The sequence below is a fragment of the Cibotium barometz genome, chromosome 34 (genome assembly GCF_041138505.1).
Source record: "Cibotium barometz isolate CiBa-2024 chromosome 34, ASM4113850v1, whole genome shotgun sequence".
Lineage (NCBI taxonomy): Eukaryota > Viridiplantae > Streptophyta > Polypodiopsida > Cyatheales > Cibotiaceae > Cibotium > Cibotium barometz.
This window is the reverse complement of record NC_141079.1, coordinates 35291446-35299638: the sequence shown is the minus strand read 5'-3', so window position 1 is coordinate 35299638 and position 8193 is coordinate 35291446.

Here is an 8193-nt window from a genome sequence, read left to right as displayed (position 1 = left end):
CCATGCAAGGCACTCTACATCAAAAAAAGGTTTATGCAAAAAAACATAACGCATGTGAAGCCTTATGCATAGAGCTCATCCATAAGATTTATCCATAAAACATTATGTATTAAGCTTTATGCATAGATCTTAATTCATGCATTCAGCTAGATTCATATAGCTCTATGCATAAACTCTATGTATAGAGCTTGCATAAGCTTACAAGCCCTATGTATAGAGCTTTCATAATCTTACAACCTCTATGTATAAAGCCTATACATAGAGCATATGCATTGAGCTTTTACAAGAAGGCTATGCATAGAGCTTTCAACAAGAAGGCTACGCAAGCTCTATGTATAATGTCCATGCAAGCTTTCAAGAAACCTATGCATAGAGATTTTATAAGCTTGTAAGAAACCTATGCATAGAGATTTTATAAGCTTGCAAACTCTATGCATAAAGCCTATGCATAGAGCTTATGCATAGAGATTTCACAAGCTCGCAAGCTCTATGAATAGAGCTTATGCATAAAGCTTGCAAGAAGGCTATGCATAGAGATTGCAAGCTTATGATAGGTTTTATGCATAGATATTAAATTAATCCTATGTATAAGCTTACAAGAACCCAAAACTAACACTAAACCATAAAAGACGGATGCAATAATTCATAGAAAATAGCATAAACAAGAAAAATCGAAAGAGGATCTACCTCTTTTTTGCAAAGCTGAAGGAGAGGATTGGTGAAAGATTGGTGAGGTGAAAGAGCTACAAAACAAAATATTAAACAAAATAATTAGTAAATTAACCACAAGAATAAGAACTAATACAAAACCCTAAAATCTCTATGCATGCATTAGGAGATCTATGCATACATAGAGAGCTCTCAACATGCATAGAGAGCCAAAAAAACACAAAACCCTAAACATTCTAATTCTTAAATTAAAAAGTAAAAGCAATTGCAAGAACATATTTGTAAGATTCCTCCCCCACCCCCTTTTTGATGTCTAGTATCTTTCCCTGTAATCAATCCCTCTTCAGAAATATAAAGACCTTGTTTCTATCTGTTTTAGCCTAGAGAGAGAAAAATATTCTAGAGAGAGAATATTCAGATTTTGAATATTTTTGGATAGAAAAATATCTCTTCTAATTCAAATGAGTTCCCCTGAAACAGAAATTCAAAAAGAATTTTCCAATGTGCAATTGGAATTAATTGAAAATAGGTATAAAGAACCTTAGCCTAAGGGTCTAGATTTTCAGAAATCTTTAGACTATGGTCCAATTAAGGTTCCTATGGACCAATAGCATCAATCCATGTGTAGGGAGGAGATAAATCCAACTTGTAAAAAGAAAATACCCAAAAATGAGTAAATGCTCACATGAGGTGAAGAGTTGAAAATGTACAAGGTTTATTAGTAAAAAACTATGTGCAATATTAAAAATATGAGATATTTTGGGTATAATGATTTTATTATGACACATATGTAAGGAAGGGGAGTCCCTTAAATGCTCACATAAGATGAAGAGTTGAAAATGTACAAGGTTTATTAGTAAAAAACTATGAGCAATATTAAAAATATGACATATGTAAGGAAGGGGAATTCTTTAAAGGAGGTGCATATTTCACATAAGATGAAGAGTTGAAAATGTACAAGGTTTATTAGTAAAAAATTATGGGCAATATTAAAAGTATGACATATGTAAGGAAGGGGAGTTCTTTAAAGGAGGTGCATATTTCACATAAGATGAAGAGTTGAAAATGTACAAGGTTTATTAGTAAAAAAAACTATGAGCAATATTAAAATGATTTTATTATGACACATATGTAAGGAAGGGGAGTTCTTTAAAGGAGGTGCATATTTCACATGCTTGAATGAGTTTTAAACTCATAAAAATTGAGATATTTCATCTCTCCTCTCTCCTCATTCAAGTCCAGTTCCAAAAAGTTAGCTTAACTGACCTAAAAATGGTCAAATATTGACCAAACTGATTTAGAAAATTCTAGAATCAGTTTGTTTGGTTAGGAGCTCAATTTTTCCTATAAATAGAAGCCTCCCCCTTGTTAAAAAATAGATAGTGTTTATGCATCGTTACTCTACTCCACCTAAGCCAAGAACTGTGAATTCATTTAATAATTCACTAGTTTTTGGAGCTTCCCTCTTTCTTCAATCCCCATTAGTGGCTCCATCAACATACTTAACCAATTGATTGGTTGGGGGCCTCTACCGTGAACAAAGAATCAAGCAATTTGTAAGGTAATTAGTGAATATTGATCTTTTCTATAATTTCTCAATGTTTCTCTCTTCTCAACCCCTCTCAAGCTTGAGAAGCTTAATTGGTATGGTTTTTTAAATGCTATTAAAGTTAATTGGTGAATAGTAGTGAAGAGTTACATAATTTATTAAATGCTATTGAAGTTAATTTTTATTTATGTTTAAATTCTAATGGTTTTTATGTAATTTCTCTCTCTCACTCAAGAAATGGTCATACTCATGACCCATTCTCAATCCAAATGAAGCTTTTCATAAAGCTTTTCCTTAATCCAAGATTAAGCTATGCTTGAGGCCAAATTAATGGCTTTTTTCTATGCTTTTAGTTTATGCATATTGATGATTCAATCCATTATAGATTAATGATCCAATTAGAGACCATTTTAATTATTTCCTTAATGATAAGCTTTATCCCTTAGAAAAAATTGAGATTTATCAGTCATAGCAGCGGAGCTATGGCAAAATTTTTATAAAAATTATGCATAAAATAATTTCATTCAAAGCATAAAAAGAGGACTTCCTACCATATTCTAGGAATTATCATCCTAGATTAATTGAAAGAATTTCATTATAATCATGGAGAAATTGAATTTTAATATCATGCATAAAGGATAATTTTTTTATATCAAAAGTGTTACTTTTATCATTTTTAATTTTCATGCATAGAAGTATGCATAAAGGATAATTTTTTTTATATCAAAAGTGTTAGTTTTATCATATTGGATTTCATGCATAGAGGTATGCATAAAAGTTGAATATTTTATTATAAAAGTGTTACTTTTAGCATAATTGAATTTCATGCATAGAGGTATGCATAAAAGATATGGGAAGTGATAAAATATGATAAGATGCATGTGGATGTGGATATGGATGTGTATGTATGAATGTGGATATGGGATGTGGATGTATAAATGAGGATGTGAAAATGGAGATAAGCTTGTAGACGTGGATGTATGGATGTGAATGTGGATGTATGAATGTGGATGTATGAATGTGGATGTATGGATGTGAATGTGGATGTTGATGTGGATGTATGCATGTGGATGTATGGATGTATGAATGTGGATGTATGAATGTGGATGTATGGATGTGAATGAGGATGTAGATGTGGATGCATGGATGTAAATGTGGATGTGGATGTATGGATGCATGCATGTAGATGTGGATGCATGAATGTGGATGTATGGATGTGAATGAGCATATAGATGTGGATGTATGGATGTGAATGTGCATGTAGATATGGATGTATATATGTGAATGGGAATGTGGATGTGGATATATGTATGCATGTGGATGTGGATGTGGATGTATGAATGTGGATGTATGGATGTATGAATGTGGATGTATGGATGTGAATGAGGATGTAGATGTGGATGCATGGATGTAAATATATGTGAATGGGAATGTGGATGTGGATATATGTATGCATGTGGATGTGGATGTGGATGTATGAATGTGGATGTATGGATGTATGAATGTGGATGTATGGATGTGAATGAGGATGTAGATGTGGATGCATGGATGTAAATGTGGATGTGGATGTATGGATGTATGCATGTAGATGTGGATGCATGAATGTGGATGTATGGATGTGAATGATCATATAGATGTGGATGTATGGATGTGAATGTGCATGTAGATATGGATGTATATATGTGAATGGGAATGTGGATGTGGATATATGTATGCATATGGATGCGTATGTATGAATGTGGATATGGGATGTGGATGTATAAATGAGGATGTGAAAATGGAGATAAGCATGTAGATGTGGATGCATGAATGTGGATGTATGGATGTGAATGAGGATATAGATGTGGATGTATGGATGAAATGTGCATGTAGATATGGATGTATAGATGTGAATGGGAATGTGGATGTGGATGTGGATGTATGTATGTATGTATGTGGATGTGGATGTATGAATGAGGACGTGATAATGAATGTATGCATGTGGATGTGGATATGGATGTGTATGAATGAATGCGGATATGGATGTGGATATGGATGTGTATGTATGAATGTGGATATGGGATGTGGATGTATAAATGAGGATGTGAAAATGGAGTTAAGCATGTAGATGTGGATGTATGGATGTGAATGTGGATGTGGATGTGGATGTATGGATGTGGATATGGATGTGAATATATGATATGTGATGTGAAGGAATCTGAAGTGAAGAGATGGAAAATGATATGATTGGATGAGTACACATATAAATGAAATGTGGAATAAGTAATGTGGATTGTATGAGGGATAATGTGGAAAAATGAGAGTTAATATAGAAATTGTATTTGTAAACTGTTTGTAAATGCTGTTTGTAAATGGCTGTTTTATGTCAAGAATGCTGGGAAAGCATTTTGACCGTCTTGTGATTAAGGTCGTGGAGACCTAACTGATAAAGTTGCAACTGCTGACGGAGAGTCAATGGAGGACGTCTCGCGTAGCAAGGTCGGCCGAGGTCTTGACCAGCCTCGGTTCGATTAAAATGGTGAGCTTCCGGTACGGTGGATGAGGGACCAAGGAAGCGGCCTATGAGTGAAGCGCTAGGTCACCTGCGAAGGATCCTAGAGGGTGCTGACCATACGGTGCTCGGGCTCTGGGTCGCCCAGGATACCCACGCGTGCGTCGAGGAAGATATTGGAACAAGGAGTAAGAGTTGTTTTCTGGAACCGGGCATGGATCTGGTTGACTGACCTTGCTGGTCCTCAACGGATGAGTCCATGGCTCTTTTATATGGATCTGTTGGTTGATCTTGCTGATCTTCAACGAGAGTCCATCTTGATAAGTGATTATATTGTTGAGTATTATGGGCTAGGAACTATTGAAATGGCCCCTGTGTGGACAGGTGGTGAGCGTTCTAGTTGCCAATGATGCCATAGATACTCTGATGAAGGAATGATAAGAAATCAACTGGATAAATTGGGAGATTGTGATCAGTGGTACTATGGTTTCATTAAAGGATTGTTTTAAAGTTAGCTGATGCTAAGAAAAAGGCAATTTTCATATTGGGTGTGTAAGTGGTGTGGCTAGTTTTATGTTTGCATGAAATTCCGGCTAGGGGGCCTTGGAACTCTTTTCCTTGGTACCCGGGACAAAACCTAACCAAATTCCAAATTGGATCCCATCACTACAGTGGTTGGGCGGTTGGCTAACCCATGGGATCGGATGGGGTTAGGCTGGACTGATGGATCCGTAAATCGAGACTCAACTTTTGTTATTACGATAGATAAAGTAAATCCCGGATAGTAATTGTTCTATGGATAGGAATCAACGGCTGTGCCTCTTGAATGGGGAAAAAAGCGTTGATCCCAATGATCCAAGTGCAAGTTTCTTCCTTGATCTGATCAAGTATCTTGAAGATGTAATTGGATCAGTTTGATCAGAAATGATCTTGACTACGTTAGAGTAAAAAGTTTTCCTGGTGGAATCGCCCATGCTTTCCGGGTAAAGGAAGTTTTTCCGGTTTCGGTTTTGGACAAACCGACGGATTAGTCTCTTGTCCGGATATCCGTGGGCAAGGCCCCGAGTGTGAGACCCCTGGTCCGCGCCCGATGTGCTACTTCCGCTGCTAGTACCCCGAATCCATCGTGTGGTGGGAATAGGGATCTCACAGTTGGTATCAGAGCATTTGGTTAATAAAGATCAACTGAGAAGACAAATATGTCAGAAATTTATCAAGAAACACAAAAAGGTTGTAATTGTGTGATATAAGTCATACAAATTGATATTCAAACTAAAATTTTTTAAATAGGTAATTGGGTCTTCAGATGGAAGTACCGCAATTATATAGAATCCTTGACTTGCTTGAGGCCTAGACATGATGGTATTTACCTTATAATTCCAAGGGCCGTGACTACCCGTATATACCGAGAGTATACTGCAGCTCTTTACTGACAGTATATACGAGTAAATCTAAGACTTGAAATTATAAGCGTTAATGCTATCCAGATGATGAATTCGAATGTGGTTGATATGATTTTTAATTCTGTTTGAGAATTGATGAATTGAATTGGATTCTGATTGAAAATTCTGATTGAAAAATGATGATTTTTGAAATTAGTTGAAATATAAAAATCTGAACAAAACCACAATGAGGATGAATGGGACGAGTCTCAGTGATGATATTCATAACTGGAATGATGATAATGAATTCAGCAAATCACTATGAGATTAGTGGGTTGTGCTGTCAAATTGTTACTGTTAACACTTGATCAGTAGATCAAGTTAAGGGATGACAAATTGAGAACTTGCTTGACTTAAATTCCCGTGGAGGAATGTTCAGAAGGAAATTTTTTCGGTCTAATGGACCATTATCATGTTAAAGATATGAATGATATGATCTGAATATTAATGATGAGTTCTATATAAGGGATATTTATCCCAGTGTTCTGTTGGGTTGACCAGAATATAAGGAACCCCAAAATAAAATTGGATGTTAAGAAAAAGAGTTGTCCTCTACCTTGCAAGATGAGGACATCTCGCACTTTTTAAGTGGGGTAGAATGTAAGATTCCTCCCCAGCCTTCGAGGTATACAGGAGTAAGAATCTCCCTTTCTGATCTTATAATTATTCCCTCTCTAAAATAAAAGAAAGTTCTGTTTAACAAAGGAAGACCCTTTTCCTAGAATACTTCTCAAGAGTCCCACCTGTTTTAAGGATTCAGAACAATGAGTTCAGAAGTGAGAATCGATGTTTTGGATATCAAGGTTTTGGTCTTCATTCGAGTACGGCCCAAAAGAAGTTCTTTATCTCTTGGGGAGTATATGAAGTTATCCCCCAGATATTGTGAGCCTTATATCTGAATTCAATGAAAGTAGGTGACTTAGCCTACAAGCTTCTTTTATCTCTTCATCTCAAAATTCTTAATGCCTTCTATAGAAAAATGTGTCAAACCCAAATCATGGAAAGACGGTAAAACTTCAGTGGCAAGTTACCGCCGTTGGCTTCTAAGTTACGCTAGCTCCTTCCTTTATATAAGTCATAACTTTTACTTGTCGCTCACAGTAATCTTACTTCCATCGATCTCCTTTCTTTCTTAATCTCCTTCATGGCTTGGCAACAAGAACTAGTTTTATCCATAATGATTCCTCACCTTCAAGACGCAAGTGAATCTGTGAAGAAGGATTTTATAGATCAGTACGAGCGCTCACTTTTCCCTCACTTGGGAACTTCTGTAGCGCAAACCAAATGGCGGACCTATCAAAACATAACTAGGGTAACACCCTGGGGTCAGCAGCACTTTCGTAACAATGTCCGCTTGGCCATGGTTATTGAAGCTTTGGGTTTGGGTCCCCGATACTACTGCGTCATGAGATCAAGGCATCCTGGGTTTTCTAAGCGGGTCTTCTTACTGGCGTGTTTTCTTCCTCATGAGAAGATATGCCTTTACCCCGTTTTTGGCTTGCCTCTCAGAGGTCCTTTTTTTAGAACACCTCATACCACTGAGATAAGCGCAGCAATAACCCACAGAATCATTCCCATAGATGAGTTACCTTATACTTGTGCAGCTTGTGAGGACTGCTTTTGTGATCATATGATGGACGGGCTTATGGAAGTGTAAAGAGTTCTTCTATCTTTACTGTATAAGTTTTGAGAATGAATAAAGTTTAAATCTTGTTCTTATTTTGAATCTTGCTCTCTTTAAGATGTTTCTTGGTGGTTAATCTTGATTAAAATTTTTCTCTAAGTCTCATATTCGTGCATCTTGCGAAATTATCCCAGTTTGCGAGATGAGGACATCTCGCATTTTTTAAGTGGGGTAGAATGTAAGATTCCTCCCCCACCCCCTTTTTGATGTCTAGTATCTTTCCCTGTAATCAATCCCTCTTCAGAAATATAAAGACCTTGTTTCTATCTGTTTTAGCCTAGAGAGAGAAAAATATTCTAGAGAGAGAATATTCAGATTTTGAATATTTTTGGATAGAAAAATATCTCTTCTAATTCAA